At 47.9% G+C, this 16135-nt stretch overlaps 1 protein-coding gene across 9 annotated transcripts in view; it reads left to right on the top strand.

Moving 5' to 3' along the window:
* Window positions 1–16135, top strand: part of pknox2 (pbx/knotted 1 homeobox 2) — a 464550-nt gene that overhangs the window by 215020 nt on the left and 233395 nt on the right. The window contains exon 1 of one of the 9 annotated variants that reach the window (XM_085968083.1): window positions 544–643. The exons of the other annotated variants lie outside the window; for them this stretch is intronic. The gene's annotated coding sequence lies outside the window, so the exon portion shown is untranslated. Of the gene's footprint in view, window positions 1–543; window positions 644–16135 lie in introns of those variants that run through there. 9 annotated transcript variants of the gene reach the window in all.

Genomic DNA, 16135 nt, shown 5'->3' with positions numbered 1-16135 from the left:
TACATCCACTTGAACAGGAAGAAGGGGCCTCGGTTTAACGTCTCACTCGAAAGATGGCATCTCCCACAATGTGGCACTTTCTCAGTATTGTACTGAAGGGTTAGCCTAGATGATGTGTTAAAAGTGCTGAAGTTTTAACCAGTAGAGCTTTTGATAATTTAGGGTTTAGATTTCTGTACGCTTAATTCTAATGACTTTTATCCCCTGTACTCTCCTGAAGGCACTGACTCCTGCTGGAATGCAGTCTCATAGGCACAGATACCTTTCCCAGGCAATTATTTACCTTGTGTAAGCTGAGACAGTAAAGGGTAAAAAAAAAATGTTACCCAGCCAGAGCATTACATGGGAGTGCAGATTGTGCAATCGGCTATGGTTTTGTAGTCTTATCTCTAACCCAAGCTTCCTTCAAGCACTAAGTTTACCCTTAATTGTTGGCAAGCTATTCGACTCCTGGTAGCATCACAGCTGAGGCTAAGCCTGTGCTCCTCTGACATCTACAGGCATGCACCAGGAACTGCTGGATAGTGATCAGTAGCAGAATGTCTCTGATTCAGCCCCCGCCTTTCCAGCCTCGGGCACTGAGGACAACTCGAGCACTGACCACCAGTCAAGCTGAGATCAATCATCGCCACACAATCTGGAGGTAGAACCTGGGACCTACCTGCTCTGTATGGCATCGTGTCACCTTGACTTGTGCGTTTGTTATCTTTTAGTTGGGAGGTACCGGATACTCTTAAAGATCGAGCCGTCTGATTACAGATTTGTAGGAAGTGTCTTCAGAAACATCGGCTCACTGTCTGTCAGTGGCGTTAGCTCCTGAAAATGTTGCTGGGACTCCTGAGAGTTTTTGGTTAAGAGCTTGTGACTTGGAGGCCCGGAGACATGAATTTAATATGACTCACTGCCTTGATATTTGAGTGGGGTCTCCTGGGGACCCCCCACTATAATTTGACTGGATTTGTAGGCACTCCGAGACTTTGAAGGCTTGTGCTGTAGCACAGGGCTTAAACTCATTTAGGAAAAAACCAGTATCCCAGGGTACAGCTGGTCTGAAACATTTGTTTTATGATGTGTGGTGATGAGGATTCACAGAAGTGCGATGAACAGGATCCTGAAACAGAGACCAGTTTATGGCTCCTGTGCACTACTCTCTCTCTTCTCTTTGCTCCTGGTGTGGTTTTGTGTGTATGGCTTTGTGTGTTGGGCTCTGTGTGTGTTGGTGGGCGTTTTTGTTGGTTTGAGCTTGCACGGACGTGTATTGGCTTGCGTTTGCGCATGTGCATGTTGGTTTGGGTTTGAGTTTGTGCATTGGCTTGTGTTTGTGTGTTGCTGTATGTGTGTGTTAGTTTGCGCTTGCATATGTGTTGGCTTGTGTTTGCATGTGTGTCTGTAGGGTTGCGTTGGTAGGTTTGTGTTTTTGTGTGTGTCTTGAGTTGTGTGTGCCTTGGGTTGTATGTGTGTTTGTTTGTGTGTTGTATTGGGCTGTGTGTTGTATTGGACTGTGTGTATTGTGTCTATCAGTGGCTAACTAAAGAGGTTAAGGATATTGTTAAGGTTTGTCCTATGAGGAGAGATTGAGTAGACTAGGCCTATATTCTCTGAAGTTTAGAAGAATGAGAGGTGATCTCATTGAAACGTATAAAATTCTGAGAGGGATTGACAGGGTAGATGCAGGGAGGCAGTTTCCCTTGGCTGGAGAGTCTAGAACTATGGGTCATAATCTTAGGATAAGGGGTCGGCAATTTGGAATGAGATGAGGAGAAATTCCTTCACTCGAGGTTGTGAATCTTTGCAATTCTCTACCCAGAGGGCTGAGGATGCTCAGCCATTGAATATATTCAAGGCGGAGATCGCTAGATTTTTGGACTCTAAGGGAATCAAGGGATATGGGGATAGGACGGGAAAGTGGAGTTGAGGTCAAAAATCAGTCATGATCTTATTGAATGGCGGAACAGGTTCAAAGGGCAGCATGGCCTACTTCTGCTCCTATTTCTTATGTTCTTATTTTGGGGTGTGGGTGGGTTGGGCACGGTGGCATAGTGGTTAGCACTGTTGTCTCACAGTGCCAGGGACCCGGGTTCAAATCTGGCCTCGGGTGACTGTCTGTGTGGAGTTTGCACATTCTCCCCGTGTTTGCGTGGGTTTCCTCCGGGTGCTCCGGTTTCCTCCCACAGTCCAAAGATGTGCGGGTTAGGTTGATTGGCTATGATAAAAAAAAATTAAAAAATTGGCCCTTAGTGTTAGGGGGGATTAAATACGTGGGGTTACGGGGTTACGGGGATAGGGCTTGGGTGGGATGGCTGTCGGTGTAGGGACCGGGTGCTAGGGTTTGGATGATCAGCCATGATCTCGTTGAATGGCGGAGCAGGCTCGAAGGGCCGAATGGCCTACTCCTGCTCCTATCTTCTATGTTTCTATGTGTGTGGGTGGGTTGGGGGGTGTGTGTGTGTGTGGTTGGGGTGTGTGTGGGTGGGTGGGTTGGGGTGTGTGGGTGGGTTGGGGGGGGTGTGTGTGGTTGGGTGGGTGTTGGGTGGGGTGTGGGTTGGGGGGGATCACAGATCACAGAAACCCCACAGTGCAGATAGAGGCCATTTCGGCCCATCGAGCCTGCACCGACACATGTCCCACCCGATCCCCGTAACCCCTACACCAACACATATCCCACCCGATCCCCGTAACCCCTACACCAACACATATCCCACCCTATCCCCGTAACCCCATGTATTTAATCCCCCTAACACTAAGGGTCAATTTATCATAGCCAATCAACCTAACCTGCACATCTTTGGACTGTGGGAGGAAACCGGAGCACCCGGAGAAAACCCACGCAAACACGGGGAGAATGTGCAAACTCCATGTGGGTGGTTGGGGTGGTGTGGGGGGTTGGGGGGGGGTGGGGTGGTGTTGGGGGGGGTGGGGTGGTGTGGGGGGGTGGGGTGGTGTTGGGGGTGTGGGGGCGGGTTGGGTTGGGGCGGGTGGGGTCGGGGTGGGTTGGGGTGTGTGTGTTGAGGTGGGTTTGGGGGTGTGTGTGTGGGGGTGGGTTGGGGGGTGTGTGTGGTTGGGGTGTGGGGGGCGGGTGGGGTCGGGGTGGGTCGGGGTGGGGTGGGTTGGGGTGTGTGTGTGTGTGGGTGGGTTGGGGGGTGTGTGGGTGGGTGGGTTGGGGTGTGTCGGTGGGTCGGGGTGTGTCAGTGGGTGGGGGTTGGGGTGTGGGGGGGGTGGGTTAGGTTGGGGTGTGTGGGTGGGTGGGTTGAGGTGGGTTGGGGGGTGTGGGTTGAGGTGGGTTGGGGGTGTGTGTTGAGGTGTGTCGGTGGGTTGGGGGGTGTGGGTTGAGGTGGGTCGGTGGGTTGGGGGGTGTGGGTTGAGGTGGGTTGGGGGGTGTTGAGGTGGGTTGGGGTGTGTCAGTGGGTGGGGGTGGGCGTGGGGGGGGTGGGTTGGGTTGGGGTGTGTGGGTGGGTTGAGGTGGGTTGGGGGGTGTGTGTTGAGGTGTGTCGGTGGGTTGGGGGTGTGTGTGGGGGGGTTGAGGTGGGTTGGGGGGTGTGTGTGGGTTGGGGGGTGTGTGTGGGCGGGTTGGGGGGTGTTGAGGTGGGTTGGGGGGTGTTGAGGTGGGTTGGGGGGTGTGGGTTGGGGGGTGTGTGTTGAGGTGTGTGGGTGGGTTGGGGGGTGTGTGTTGGGGGGTGTTGAGGTGGGTTGGGGGGTGTGGGTTGAGGTGTGTCGGTGGGTTGGGGGTGTGTGTGGGCGGGTTGGGGGGTGTTGAGGTGGGTTGGGGGGTGTTGAGGTGGGTTGGGGGGTTGGGGGGTGTTGAGGTGGGTTGGGGGGTGTGGGTTGAGGTGTGTCGGTGGGTTGGGGGTGTGTGTGGGCGGGTTGGGGGGTGTTGAGGTGGGTTGGGGGGTGTTGAGGTGGGTTGGGGGGTTGGGGGGTGTTGAGGTGGGTTGGGGGGTGTTGAGGTGGGTTGGGGTGTGGGTGTTGAGGTGGGTTGGGGTGTGGGTGTTGAGGTGGGTTGGGGTGTGGGTGTTGAGGTGGGTTGGGGGGTGTTGAGGTGGGTTGGGGTGTGGGTGTTGAGGTGGGCTCTGTGCCATCAGCCTTTTGGAAACTTTTAGTTCTGCAAAATGATCATATGATGTTTCATCTAATTTGACATTTACATCAGAAACGTTTTAATTACAATCAAACAGACTTGTCCCTTTGTGGCTTATCTGTGCCATGGTTCAAAACAAAGTGAATTCTGATCCTCTCGGCAGATTGTCTTAATTTATCTTTTTTTTTGGCGGGGAGTGATTCCTGTGTGTTCTTTTGCTCCTTGGAAGCTACATTTGAAGTTTATGCTGTTGGGCTTTACAGCAGATTGGTCATGTAAATAATCTTTCTCTCTTATGCCTCTGCAGCCTTAAGTTGTGGGGCTCCCCACCCCCAACACCTCCCTTGTGATCTCACCCGTGCCAAGTTCATGCAGGAATTAATCCAGTGTCTGCAGCACTCCAGCATAAACTTGGCAGTATAAAGCCTGTCGGATTGTGCAAGCTCCACACTCCATCTAATGTTAAAACCTCTGATGGAAGTCCCCCCTCCGGTGACCCAGTGAGCATATGCACCACCCCATACAGTGTGGTGCTGACTCATACAGAGCAGGAAAGCCCCAGGTTCAGTCATTGGGCTGCCTGGCATGTGCTGGTCTCGGGTGAGATGGATGGTGGCACCGCCAATGACCTTTGTGTCCCTGGGCTGGAGAGGAAAAAAATCCGCTACATCCTGATCAGCATCCAGTGGCTCCCTGCCGTGGGTACTTGTGGCTGTAGACATTGAGTGAGCCGGCTTAGCTGTGAACCTTCACCCCTCTCCCGCCCCACCCATCCCAAAATATCTGACTGCAGAAAATAATACCGCCACACCAGTAATGTGTCCTTACTTGACGTGTACAAACAGACATGCGTGCAATCTCTTAGCCCAGTGGAGCAGAGGCCAATTGTAGCTCCCCTACCACAGCTCCAGCTTGGTCTAATCCGAGGATCTTTCTTGGTCTGTACGGCTCAGATTCTTACTGCCTCAACCAGCCAAGCCACTGGTGGGGGGGCGCGGGCGGTGGGGATGGAATGCTCAGTACTAGGATCTGTGCCACAACAATCTGAGGTCATCAGTCGCTCTTATTTCTCCTCCCTTTGCGTCCTGCCTTTCCCATGCTGTCCCCTACTGCAGCAGGGTGACTATTAAAGTACTGTCTCACTGCGTGCACTGGATCATTCCCTTGTCACAGCTGCTGTATGTACCCAACGCCATATAGAGGAGCAGGCCAACATACATGAAGGATTATTACTGAAGCAGCAGCCGATGAGCTATTCGATGTGCTCCAAGCTGCCAGCTGTTATGTGGGAGTAACACATGATTTGACAGTTCAGATCCTTGTCCTGGTTTTGACACACAGGGAGGCTGTGGAAAACTTGTCATACTTGAAATGTATTTTAACCTGCTGGAAGTCTAAATTGGTGCAGCTTTTCAGCATTGCGGACTTTGAGTGGAAGTAATATACTGACTGGAATGAGCCATTTTCTAGATTGATTGATTGGCCCTAAGCTCTGGAATTCCCTCCCTAAACTTCTCCGCCTCTCTCTCCTTTTAAGACGCTCCTTAAAACCTGCCTCTGACTAAGTTTTTCAGCCAGCTGCCCTAAAGTCTCCTTCTTTGGCTCGGTGTCAACTTTTGTCATATAACACTTCTGTGATGCACCTGGGATATTTTACTTCGTTAAAGGGGCTCTATAAATGCAAGTTGTTAATGCTTGTTTTGGCCAGTCCTCCCTTCACCTCCCTTCCCCTCCTGAAGGTGGCAACTCTTACTGGGATGCAGTTTCAAGGGTGGGAACAATTCTCCTGTACCTCATCCAAGTGCCTACTCTTTATACATGAGCCTAGACTGTGAGTGTCTGCAGACTGCTTCACCATCACAGCCGAGTGCAGTGTACTCGTTCAAACAAGCACTATCCTGTCGGGGGTCAGTAGATGGCAATTGGGAATGGAAACCCTGGCCGGCTTTGCCCTCCCTGTCCTCCAGGTCCTGAAGTGTAGCTGCAGCAGAGATTGGCTAACTCAGCACAGGTCGGGGATCGAAAGTGGGACCTTCCTTTTCTGTGCAGCTGAATACCACGCTGTGTGGTGCACACACCCATTGAGCCAGTGCATGGGGCTTTGCTTTCTAGCATTCCTACATTACAACAGTGACTTCAAAAGTACTTAATTGGCTGTAAAGGGCTTTGGGACGTCCTGATACAGTACAGGTACACTATCCCTTATCCGAAAGCCTTGGGACCAGCTGAGTTTCGGTTTTCGGAATGTTTCGGATTTCAGAAGGTATTATTATAAGACTGGAAAATTTGTATTTAATATAAATTTTAAAAGTTCAGGCTACCTCTTGCGACTGTTCCGTGTCTCATTCCCCTTCCTGCTTCTCTGGAAAGCCGGATATCGGCTGACTCCTACTAAGCTGGCCCGCAAATCAGGTCGGGGGTCGGGTGGGGGGGGGGAGAAAAGAATATCGGACGGGCCGCGGTTCAGGTCGGGGGGAGAAAAGAATATCGGACGGGCCACGGGTCGGGTCGGGGAGAAAAGAATATCGGACGGGTCGGCGGGGGGAGAAAAGAATATCGGACGGGCTGCGGTTCGGGTCGGGTCGGGGGGGGGGGAGGGGGAGAAAAGAATATCGGACGGGCCGCTGTATTGTTGGGTTCACTCTCCCGGTACCTCCTTCACACTGCCCGGCTCGGCCTGCAATCTCCTACCCAGGAGGGAACTCTGTGACCCTCTGCCCTGCTCAGTGTAAGTTGTGCGCCACTCTGGTCATGTCGTGCGCACGACTTATGCTGAACGAAAAAACTTTCGGTTGTTGGAGGTTTTCGGTTTTCGGAAGTTCGGATAAAGGATAGTCTACCTGTACATTGAAAACACCACTATGTAAATGCAAGTCTGTCTTTTCTTGCTTTTATTACCAGATTGAATCATCCTTGTGCTGGTGAGCAGATGGTAATACACACGCTGCCGAGAGTAAGGATCACACCATAAACCAGCATACAGCATGGCACTAGATGCGTGTCATCCTGGAAACCATTTAAGATTCATGAGATTCCATGGATAACTCCCCTGATGCCTCAGTTAGTAAATGTTATGGCTGGTGTGGAACTGAGCCATTCTAGAAAGGTTCCAGATTTGATCCTCCGTCTGTTAGCTGATCTCTACAATTGCTCTGGGGACCCTTGGCCTAGAGAAGGAAAAATCAGGCAGGCTCAAAAGTGCCCGCTTGTGTATTTTGGGTGAGGGCAGGATTGAGCTCAGCTGCGATGCCTCACTTGGTTGATTAGTCTACTGCTCATTTGGAGAATGGCCATTAGCCGAGGTACCAGAGGTCAGCCTGTCTGTTAAATCTGAACTCTGAGGAGGTGACGAACGGACAGAAAGGAGTGATTGTTTATAAAAGACCTCAAGCAGTAAATATTCCAACTCTGCACATCATTCCGAGGATTTATTTTCAGGGTAAAATGGTCACAATGTTAAATTCTTTCACTACAAGTAGCTGAAGATTAGTTTAGCCTCTGAATTCTTTAGGTCTTGCTGTGTAATGTATCTTAATTAATGGAGGTTTAGAAACAGCCATCAGGAGCTTCATGTGGTGGTACGATTTTGACCCAGTGACATGTTCGGCATTGTCAATCAAGGCAGTTACCACGTCAACTTCACATTTCCTCTACAGGAAGTCCTTTTTTAGGCTGCCCCTGACATGAATTGTGCATTTCTCCCCCACAGAGAGTGTGGAGAGGGAGCTGAACGTCCGAGTGAGAGTGCCTTTTTGAATCCCTGTCACTGAGTGGAAAATGCCCCCTCCTTCTTTAAATTTCGGTTTCCAGCCACTGGTGATCAAACTTCATTATTTCACATTTAGCTTTGTTTCCCAGTGAAAGCTCCGGAAGTTTCCAACAATTTACAGGAAACTGCTTTTGAGTGAAGTCGTTTTTGAGTCGGACAGACTAATAGCATCGAAACTAACTCCTTCTCGAGCTTGCTTCAGTTAATGGTGGGTGTTTAGTGAGGGACAACCTGATTTACTGAGTGTCTGAACGGCCTGTTAATTGTAGCACAGGCGCAGTCGCTTTCTGACTTCTCTCATTTTGATTTTTCTTGTTATTTCTCTGCTGGCGAAGCTTTCTGATATCAATCCTGAGGTAGAATGAGACAGTACTGGACCATCTGAGCTCTGATTTCCATGGGAGCGAGAGGTGGCACTCAACCAGCCTTCCACGAGTATATAATATTCCTATTTCAGTGCCTTCTGCAGTGTACTGTGTTCTGTTTCTTTGCACAGTGTTTCTGATGGAAATTTTTCCCAATTGTTTTTCATCATTTCACTGATTTATTGTGATGGGTCACTGACCTTTCCAATCCCAAGGTTTCCGGGTAAGAGAAATACTTGCTAACTGCAAGAAAAATAAGGAAACCCACCTTCGCATTCCTGCTCCCTCCCATTTTGATATTTAAAATGGTAGTACCACTCCCCCGGTTAAAATGGAACAGCCGGATCTGTTTAGAACGGGTGTCACGTATATCTGGAAGTTTTAGGGTTGATAAGTTTGATTTTCCCCCCCACCAACCCCACACCACCCCACGCTCTCTAGCTTAGCAAAGCAAGCTTTCTGCATCATTTGTAAGTTGGTGGATGTTCTTTACTGTGAGAGGGGGTAATGCATTTAACAATTCACACCATCCTCGGGCTTTCTCTTGGTGTAGGAATGCTCTCCCCATAAATCACCATCACATGGACTATGAATATAACTGGGGCCTGATAACTGAGAGTTTTGTGATTGGGGGGGGGGTTTATTTCTTTACCAAGATCCCTCTGTAATTTTTCCTTTTGGTTCTTTTCCATCAGGCTGACCTTTTCAAACTATAAATATCACTGTGCACGCCAGCAGCCAAAGAGAAAATAACGTCTGTCGTCAGCAGCAAGGGGTCAAATAATTATTCTGCAGTCACAACCTAACTTTTGAACACGCTTGCCTCCCGTTTTCGAGTTTAATGAGGACTCGATCTGCCTTTACTGGTTCCAAACTGCTCGTGTGACATTTCAAAAAAGCCCTGTCAAATCTGAGTCACATAACGTTCTGTTTGGTATCCTTCACCAAGATGAAAGGTGCTCTCTGTAGAATGAGGTTATTTCATCACTCTTGCAGGTTGCTTTATTTCTGTCAATGGGTAAAGAGGTGCGGTCAGTCTGCCCACTCACCTGCTGGTTAATGGCCAGACCCCCATCCCGAGTGTCTTTGCCGCGGGCACAAGAATCGCAGGCTGTTGTACCTCAACGCTCCGTGTTGTTTCTCCTGATTCTGGAATCATTGCCCAGTGTCATTTGCATCTTTAGCTCCTGTAGGTTTGAATGCAGAGGTAACCATTACCTGCTGGAGTGTATATTACAGTGAGAAAATCAAAATGGCGTTGGCCTAATACAATCTTTTCAAGCCTTGTGTTCTTGGCAGCCACCTGGATCTGCTTTGTGAAACATCTATCTAGGTCAGGCAGCACCCTTTTTTATCTGGCACCTAGTGTACAAGAGAATGACCTCGCATCAAGGGTTCAATTCAGAGTAAAGCACCATCCCCTCTGTTCCAATGATGTGCCTTAACTCTGACCCCAGGGGAGCACCTTCTAGTGACTAGTCTGATATCTTCACTTTCCACACCAGCCATCTTTACAGAGCAAGACCGCCACTTTTTAGTATCAAGCTCTGTGCATTTTTGTGCTGTGGATTCCTCTCCATTGGGAACTGCATTGAAATTCGTTCAAAGAAAGAACTTGCATTTATATAGCACCTTTCATGGCCTCAGGACGTCCCAAAGCGCTTTACAGTGAATTCAATACTTTTGAATCACTGTTGTAATGTAGGAAACATGGCAGCCAATTTGCACGCAGCAAGGTCCCACAAACAGCAATAAAATAAATGACCAGATTATCTGTTTTAGGTTTTGGTTCATGAATAAATGTTGGTCAGGACACCGGGCAGAACGCCCCTGCTTTTCTAATAGTGCCATTGGATCTTTTACATCCACCTGAGAGGGCAGATGGGGCTTTGGTTTAACGTCTCATCCGAAAGACGGCACCTCCGACAGTGCAGCACGCCCTCAGTACTGCATTGGAGTGTCAGCCTAGATTATATGCTTAAGTCTCTGGAGTGGGGCTTGAACCCATTACCTTCCGACAGAGGCTGAGAGTGCTGCCACTGAGCCACGGCTGACACCCTGGTTGCACTTATTTTTGCTAAGTAAGGAGTCCAAGAGACTCGAGTTTTTGATGCACAGTTTAAACCTGCTTAAAATTCTCTTGTCCATTTAAAGGCATGTGTTTTGGAAGCACCTCCTTGAAGATGCCTTTAAGTGGAGGCATCGGTAAACCCTTCACTAAGAGTCACCTGAAAGCTGTATGGTAATGTGTGTGGATAGCTTGCAGATAAAGGAGCTCCTCTGTCACCACTCTGTACAACTGAAGAGTAAGATCTTGCCCACCAGAGGCATAGTTTTCTGTCATTAGGTCTGTATCCCATTGAAGTGAATGGGGGAAGCATCCGTACAGGGAGCTGATGTGCTGTTAAATGGAACCGTGTTAATGGGATTACTATTAGATGGAGCAGACTGCCTTCCTATGTGTTTCTTTGTTTTTTTCTCTGTTACCTTCAATTCTTCAAGCATGGCCCTAGATCTTGAATGTTGGTCGACTATCCGACTATGGAGGCATCACCGGCAGGCCTAATTTGGCAGTTTTTCAGCATGGGACACTGGGCAATGATTAGGGAGGAGTTTATTGGGCAATTCACCCGTCAATCTTTTAAATAGAGTCTGTAACTAAACTTTATTTGCTGTAAAATACACTGTTTGGCTGTAGGTCCCGCCCCGCCTCCAACTTATTGGCTGACACAGTGGTGTCAATGGACACTCCGATGATTAGGAGCAAGAAGCCTGGCTGGATTCCATCACCTCCCCGCACACGCCGCCCCCCCCCCCCCCCCCCCCCAACCAACCCAGTACTGTCACCCTGGCTGAGATCAGGTACCCTGGAACAGACCTGTGATCTTCCTGGCCTGTATGGCTCCGTACCATAGCAGGCAGGACATTTAGTACCTGAGTGGGTGAACTTCCTTATGTATTTCTAATGCTGAGAATTAGACAGTTAAACTGGATAAATGTGTGGAGCAATAGATAATTTACTGCCAAAAACTCTGCTCCATTGTTTCTCAGAGTTCAATAAAATGTAATGGTGGGTGGGTGACATTTTCATAATGTGTCTCGTTAAACTGTGAAAAACACTCACCATTACAATTATAGACTTCACCCTTCCAAACTTGGGGTGTGTCTGGAGAGAGCATTTTGAGCTGTACAATACTGGGGTGAAGTACCATTGATTACAGGCCTGCCACTTCTGATGGGAGCAATTTCAGGTGATGAATTAAGAAAGAAGGGCTTGCATGTGTGTCGTGTCTCATCACATCCTCGGGACATCCCACAGCGCTGCACATCATGTATGCTAATTTGCACCCAGCAAGATCCTACAAACAGCAGATGAGATGAATGACCAGGTCATCTGTTTTTGGTGGTGGTGATTGAAGGAGGAATGTTAGCCCAGGGGAACTTGCTGCTCTGCGAATGCTGCCATACGCCCAACTGAACAGGGTCTCGGTTGAACATCTCATCCAAAGCACAGCACCTCAGAGCACAACACTCCCTCGGTACCATAATGAAGACTCATCCTATAGTTTATACTCAAGTCTTGACTGTCTCAGAGGTGTGAGTTCTGCCAACTGAGCCAAGCAGACTCTGTAGGCAACAGTTCAGAATTAAGTGTATTGCACAAGAAGCATATTGGTACTAAATAAATTTAATTTTTAATTTTTTTTTCCTTTTAATATGCGGAATAAGTCATGATGACAGATATTTTGTATCTGGGTATTGTAAAGTCTTTGTTTAATCACACCTCCACCCTCCAACATTACTAAAACGGGTTATTTGGTCATTATCTCATTGCTGTTTGCGGGAGCTTGCTGTGCGCAAATTGGTGGTTGCGTTTCCTACGTTACAACGGTGCCTACACTTCAAAAGTACTTCACTGGCTGTAAAGTGCTGTGGGACGCCCTGATACTGCATTTTACGGTAAGCACGTCTCGGATATGTCCACTGCATCCCGTCTCCTGACAAGTAACCCTTAGCAGGTCAGCGGACCAACATTACATCAGACTGACAAATATATCCAGACTAGTTTTTTTCTTAAATACAATTTGTCGATTTAATTTGACGTACGCGTTGAGAAATATTTTGCACAGTTTCCCAGTTGATGCCCCCTGCAGCGTAGACTGGTTCCCTGTGAGGGTGAAAGGGAGCATTTTGCTCGGGGGCGTGTTTCTATGATTTCCTGCCTGTTGCTTGTTACTCACAGACACCATAGATGTCTCTGACAGAGAAGGACTGGATTGTTTCCCAGCTCGCTCTGCCCAGCAGTTTATAAGAGGCCGCTTACATAAGAACATAAGAAATAGGAGCAGGAGTAGGCCAATCGGCCCCTCGAGCCTGCTCCACCATTCAATAAGATCATGGCTGATCTGATCCTAACCTCAATTCTACTATCACTCTACATCCCTCCCGAACCCATGTGATCTCCTGGGAGAGGCGAAAAACCGGATAAAAAACCCAATGGCCAATTTGGGAGAAAAAAATCTGGGAAATTCCTCTCTGACCCATCTAGGCGATCGAAACTCGCCCAGGAGATCACTGTCCCTATATTTTCTACAGTACTTACCTTCTGTAAAAGGTGATCTCCACCCCAGCCAGGAACAGGAATAGAACCATCTCCTGAAATCTAACACATAATTAGAACACAAGAAGTAGGAGCAGAACCAGGCTACACGACCCCTGGGCCCGCTCCGTTACCCACAGGGCCAGGACTGTTCCGAACATAGACTCATGTCCAATTTCCTGCCCGCTCCCCGTAACCTCTAATTCCCTTTACTTCTAAGAAACTGTCTATTTCTGTTTTAAATTTATTTAATGATGTAGCTTCCACAGCTTTCTGGGGCAGCAAATTCCACAGACCTACTACCCTCTGAGTGAAGAAGTTTCTCCTCATCTCAGTTTTGAAAGAGCAGCCCCTTATTCTAAGATTATGCCCCCTGGTTCTAGTTTCACCCATCATTGGGAACATCCTCACCACATCCACCCGATCAAGCCCCTTCACAATCTTATATGTTTCAATAAGATCGCCTCTCATTCTTCTATAAGTAAATGTCGCAAAGTGTCCTGAAGAAGTTGCTGATTTTAGTTTTCATGAATTTGTGGAGTTTGTAAGGAATTTTGGAAAAAGATAAATTATTTTTTTAATTGACCTCTATCACTGCTGGGGACTAGAACTCCTTTTCCATTTTGTTTTGCCCTAAGTGTCATAGTCAGTTGTCAGGTGAGGCACAGTACAGCTTGAATATAAAATAAAGCATCATAAAGCATTCCCAGGTCAGGGAGTTAGCATAGGTTGGATGCAGAGTAAACCTCCTGTTACACCTCAAATTTATCTTAACCAAAACTTGCATCCTACAAATTATGGGACTTGGGCACAAAATCTCGGCTGACACTCCAGTGTAGTACTGAGGGAGTGCTGCATTGTCGGAGGTGCAACACTAGAGTTTATTTCCAACACTAGCCGTTCAATTTTGCCCGTCTCGTGGTTTTGTGCTGTAGATTTGTCCCCAAAATCAGCTACCTTTGACCCACTGACCAGTTGTTTGTGTGGCCACTCCTGTTTATGTCTTGCTACACGCCATCACTTTTATTTCTTGGAGTTTACTTAGGAGTCCATCGCTGCTGGCTTCAACTGTACATGGAGTGCCATCGCAGACAATAGAACACATTGCAAGACTAGCCAAGAACTTCCACAACACCCAGGGGACTAGCAGCATTCACTGGACAGAGGGTTTCAGTTTTTGCTTTGGTGGATACAACATGAGGTGATGAATTAAGAAAGATATACTTGCACGTATATATTGCCTTATCAGGTCCTCGGGACGACACACAGTGATTCACATCCAATGTCCTGTGCAGCTGGTTATATTTCCCTGGGATAGGGTGGGGGAAGAGTCAGTATCTTGTATGCAGCTTCAGTCCATCTATTTTTGAAAACTTCACTCTACCTCTTTCATCCTTTATCAAATCATACATTAAGCAAAATTATTTTTTGCTGAGTTCTTTCACGATCTCTAATAAAACGCTGTGGTCCTCTGCTTTCGCTTTCCTTGGATCTTTACAGTTCTTCTTTGTCTTTCGTTATCGAATTCTGAACCGCGCTTTTTGCTTCTTTGTACCTCAGTCTGGTTTCTTTGTCCTGTTTTTTTTTTCTCTCGTTTGCTTCTCTTTCGATGCCTTTGGTGTATTTTTCTGTGATCCAGTGCACCTTCTCTGCCTGTCTTTGCCTGCGGACTCTTTCCTCAATGGATTTGAGAATAGCTTCTTTCACTTTGATTCATAGTTCGTTTGGTTCCAGCTCTTTGGAGATTCTGAGAGGAGTGTTACATCGGCTGCTGATTGCCATCCTGGGTCGCACAGCACACAGTGTTTAGGAGAGATAAGGAGAACGAGACTGGCTCTGGTGAGAAAGGTGGCTGAAACGCCAAACAAGATTTGGAAGGACAAGGGCATATCTTGCACAATAAAGAGGATCTTGCACAATAAAGAGGAGATTGCTGATATGGGTGGTAGCTCTCTACGGATGTGAAGCGTGGACACTGAAAAAGAGGGACACGTTGCAGGCCTTTTGAGATACGGGGCTGCAGAAAGATCCTCGGGCTTGGATTTTATTTTCACACTTGGATACCCTGGTTGCCACTTGCATTGAAATAACAACACGTTGGCAAATTGAGTCCCATGGACCACAAAAACAGAATACGGAATGGATGAGAAAAAAAGCAGCAGGCATGTCTGCTTCTGATTATTATCGGTGATGTCCTTCATGGTTGAATAGTCTGCTACTGCTCATTGTCTAGGCACTCCTATGAAGAATGGTCACTCAGATGATGGTCTGAGGGGAGCAATCACCTATGCCTCCAATATCCTTGCAAGAGGCAGCACCTTCAAGAAAGGAAAGAAGAACATTTGGCAAGGGCAGGGGAGGAATTTGTAATGATGCTTTCAGTGTAACATTTACACTGGATTGATTGAACAGTGGGTGATTGATTGAACAGTGGGTGTTGAAGCCACTTTATCAGATTCATTTTTTGTAATGACGATAGGGGAGACACATTGGCTCTTCCTAAATCTAAATAAGGGGCAGTTGCTTTCACTTCAGTGAGTAGCTCCAAGTTTACAGCACAGAAAGAGGCCATTTGCCCCATCGAGTCTGCCGGCTCTTTGCTAGAGCAATGCAAACTAATTCCACTGCAATACTCTTTTCCATAGTGCTGTGTCTTCCCTAGTTTCAAAAGTTTATCCACTTGTCCCTTAAAAGAGGCAGCATTCCTGCAACTACTCCATGCTCTAACAACTCTCTGTGCAAAGAAATTTCTCCTGACCTTTCTCCTCACTCTCTCAGTCACAATTTTAAATTGATATCCCCCCTAGTCACTGACTCCCCAACCGGAGGAAATAATGTGCCCGTATTCACTCGATCAAAACCATTCATAACTTGAAAAATCTTCATTAAATCTCTTGGGGGGGGGGGGGAAATTCGGTATCGCCCCATTTGGGGCGCTATTATTGGTGGAGCACAAAGTTTAGCGTCTGGCGCTAATTATCGCCTCCGACAGCAAACTTGGCTTTTATCGCCCCTGGAGGTGATTGGAGCGCTAAATCAGGCGCTACACACCTCTCTTAAGGCGCTAAGGCTGAGGAGCGAGGCGCTACCTCACAGCGCTGGCGAAGCTCATGTGATTTCAGTCAGCAATGGAACACAGACACACTGTCCAATTCTTAAAGGGGAGTTCTGACGAATGGTCATCGACCTGAAACGTTAAATCTGTTTCTCTCTTCACAGATGCTGCTTGACCTGCTGAGTTTCTCCTGCATTTTCTGTTTTTATCTTAAAGGGGAGGGTTGATCTTGCTCTCCATCCACAACCTACTCATTGCAGCCTTGAATCTC

The sequence above is a fragment of the Somniosus microcephalus genome, chromosome 26 (assembly GCF_052327205.1).
Source record: "Somniosus microcephalus isolate GS21.2 chromosome 26, FLI_Smic_1.0, whole genome shotgun sequence".
NCBI classification, from domain to species: Eukaryota; Metazoa; Chordata; class Chondrichthyes; order Squaliformes; family Somniosidae; genus Somniosus; species Somniosus microcephalus.
Note: the sequence above shows the minus strand (reverse complement) of the source record. Positions and strands in the feature narration are given on the sequence as shown.